The sequence below is a fragment of the Arachis duranensis genome, chromosome 3 (genome assembly GCF_000817695.3).
Source record: "Arachis duranensis cultivar V14167 chromosome 3, aradu.V14167.gnm2.J7QH, whole genome shotgun sequence".
In the NCBI taxonomy this organism is placed as follows: Eukaryota; Viridiplantae; Streptophyta; class Magnoliopsida; order Fabales; family Fabaceae; genus Arachis; species Arachis duranensis.
This window is the reverse complement of record NC_029774.3, coordinates 42,988,383-42,991,993: the sequence shown is the minus strand read 5'-3', so window position 1 is coordinate 42,991,993 and position 3,611 is coordinate 42,988,383.

The following is a 3,611-nucleotide window of genomic DNA, read 5'->3' as shown; positions in this document are numbered from 1 at the left end:
ATAGTAATTGCATTAATACTCGAGGTACAGCAGAGCTCCACACCTTAATCTATGGTGTGTAGAAACTCCACCGTTGAAAATACATAAGTGATAGTAGTGATCATTGGCTTTGGCCTTAGAGAGGGAACCAGAAGAACCAAGATCTGATCTAAGATCTAAAGTGATCAAAAGATGAAAATACAATAGCAAAAGGTCCTATTTGTAGAGAACTAGTAGCCTAGGGTTTACAGAGATGAGTAAATGACATAAAAATCCACTTCCGGGCCCACTTGGTGTGTGCTTGGGCTGAGCATTGAAGCATTTTCGTGTAGAGACTTCTCTTGGAGTTAAACGCCAGCTTTTGTACCAGTTTGGGCGTTTAACTCCCACTCTTGTGCCAGTTCCGGCGTTTAACGCCGGGCAGTTTTGAGCTGATTCGGGACGCCGATTTGGGCCATCAAATCTCAGGCAAAGTATGGACTATTATACATTGCTGGAAAGCCCAGGATGTCTAATTTCCAACGCCGTTGAGAGCGCACCTATTGAGCTTCCGTAGCTCCAGAAAATCCACTTCGAGTGCAGGAAGGTCAGAATCCAACAGCATCTGCAGTCCTTTTCAGGCTCTGAATCAGATTTTTGCTCAAGTCCCTCAATTTCAGCCAGAAAATACCTGAAATCACATAAAAAACACACAAACTCATAGTAAAGTCCAGAAAAGTGAATTTTAACTAAAAACTAATAGAAATATACTAAAAACTAACTAAAACTTACTAAAAACATACTAAAAACAATGCCAAAAAGCGTACAAATTATCCGCTCATCACAACAGCAAAGTTAAATTGTTGCTTGTCCCCAAGCAACTAGAAATCAAATAAGATAAAGAGAAGAGAATATGCAATGAATTCCAAAAACATCTATGAAGATCAGTATTAATAAGATGAGCGGGGCTTTTAGCTTTTTGCCTCTGAATAGTTTTGGCATCTCACTCTATCCTTTGAAATTCAGAATGATTGGCTTCTATAGGAACTCAGAATCTAGATAGTGTTATTGATTCTCCTAGTTAAGTATGATGATTCTTGAACACAGCTACTTTATGATTCTTGGCCGTGGCCCAAAGCACTTTGTCTTCCAGTATTACCACCGGATACATACATGCCACAGACACATAATTGGGTGAACCTTTTCAGATTGTGACTCAGCTTTGCTAGAGTCCCCAATTAGAGGTGTCCAGGATTCTTAAGCACACTCTTTTTGCCTTGGATCACACTTTTATTTCTTTCTTTTTCTTTCTTTTTTTCTTTCTCCTTTTTTTTCGCTTTTTTTTTGTATTCACTGCTTTTTCTTGTTTGAAGAATCATTTTTATGATTTTTTAATCCTCAGTAACATGTCTCCTTTTTCATCATTCTTTCAAGAGCCAACCATTCATGAACAACAAATTCAAAAGACATATGCACTGTTTAAGCATACATTCAGAAAACAAAAGTATTGCCACCACATCAAAATAATTAATCTGTTATAAAATTTAAAATTCATGCAATTCTTCTCTTTTTCAATTAAGAACATTTTTCATTCAAGAAAGGTGATTGGTTTCATAGGACATTCATAACTTTAAGGCATAGACACTAAGACACTAATGATCAGGAGACACAAACATAGATAAACATAAGCATGAAAATTTGAAAAACAAGAAAATAGAGAACAAGGAAATTAAAGAACGGGTCCACCTTAGTGATGGTGGCTTGTTCTTCCTCTTGAAGATCTTATGGAGTGCTTGAGCTCCTCAATGTCTCTTCCTTGTTTTTGTTGCTCCTCTCTCATGATTCTTTGATCTTCTCTAATTTCATGGAGGAGGATGGAATATTCTTGGTGCTCCACCCTTAGTTGTCCCATGTTGGAACTTAATTCTCCTAGGGAGGTGTTGATTTGCTCCCAATAGTTTTGTGGAGGAAAGTGCATCCCTTGAGGCATCTCAGGGATTTCATGATGAGTGGGATCTCTTGTTTGCTCCATCCTTTTCTTAGTGATGGGCTTGTCCTCATCAATGGGGATGTCTCCCTCTATGTCAATTCCAACTGAATAACAGAGGTGACAAATGAGATGAGGAAAGGCTAACCTTGCCAAGATGACTGTGAGGACTTGGTCCAACCTTTGATCAAAGTTGACCCTTCTAGTGTAAGGGTGTTCATTTCCTTGCATCATGGGCAAGTTGAATGCCAACCTTACATTTTTCGGACTAAAATCTAAGTATTTCCCCCAAACCATTGTAAGCCAATTCTTTGGGTCCGGGTTCACACTTTGATCATGGTTCTTGGTGATCCATGCATTGGCATAGAACTCTTGAACTATTAAGATTCCGACTTGTTGAATAGGGTTGGTAAGAACTTCCCAACCTCTTCTTCGAATCTCATGTCGGATCTCCGGATATTCAATCCTTTTGAGCATGAAAGGGACCTCAGGGATCACCTTCTTCTTGGCCACAACTTCATAGAAGTGGTCTTAATAGACCTTTGAGATGAATCTCTCCATCTCAAGTGGTCTTGATGCACCCTTGAGATGAATCTCTCCATCTCCCATGACTCGGAGGTGAAAGCTTTTGCCTTCCCTTTCCTCTTTCTAGAGGTTTCTCCGGCCTTGGATGCCATAAATGGTTATGGAAAAACAAAAAGCAATGCTTTTACCACACTAAACTTAAAAGATTTGCTCGTCCTCGAGCAAAAGAAGAAAGAAGAAAGTATAAGAAGAAGAAATAGAGGAGATGGAGATGGCTTTGTGGTTCGGCCAAAGGGGGAGAAGTAGTGTTTAGGTTGTGTGCAAATGAAGGAGTGAAGATGGGTTTATATAGGGGTGGAGAGAGGGGTAGGGTTCGGTTATGGGAGGGTGGGTTTGGGAGGGAAAGTGGTTTGAATTTGAATGGTGAGGTAGGTGAGGTTTTTGGGGAAGTCCACAGATCCTGAGGTGTCAAGGAAAAGTCATCCCTGCACCAAGTGGCGAGCGAAAATGCTCTCTGTGCCAATTCTGGCGTTAAACGCCGGGCTGGTGCCCGTTTCTGGCGTTTAACGCCAACTTCTTGCCCTTTCCTGGCGTTTAACGCCAGTCTGGTGCCCCTTTCTGGCGTTAAACGCCCAGAATGGTGCCAGACTGGGCGTTAAATGCCCATTTGCTACCCTTACTGGCGTTTAAATGCCAACAAGGTCTTCCTCCAGGGTGTGCTATTTTTCTTTCTGTTTTTCATTCTGTTTTTACTTTTTCAACTGATTTTGTGACTTCTCATGATCATCAACCTACAGAAAACATAAAATAACAAAGGAAGATAGATAAAATATAATATTGGGTTGCCTCCCAACAAGCGCTTCTTTAATGTCAGTAGCTTGACAGTGGGCTCTCATGGAGCCTCAAAGATACTCAGAGTAATGTTGGAACCTCCCAACACCGAACTTAGAGTTTGAATGTGGGGGTTCAACACCAAACTTAGTATTTGGTTGTGGCCTCCCAACACCAAACTTAGAGTTTGACTGTGGGGGCTCTGTTTGACTCTGTTTTGAGAGAAGCTCTTCATGCTTCCTCTCCATGGTTACAGAGGGATATCCTTGACCCTTAAACACAAAGGATTCTTCATTCACTTGAATGATCA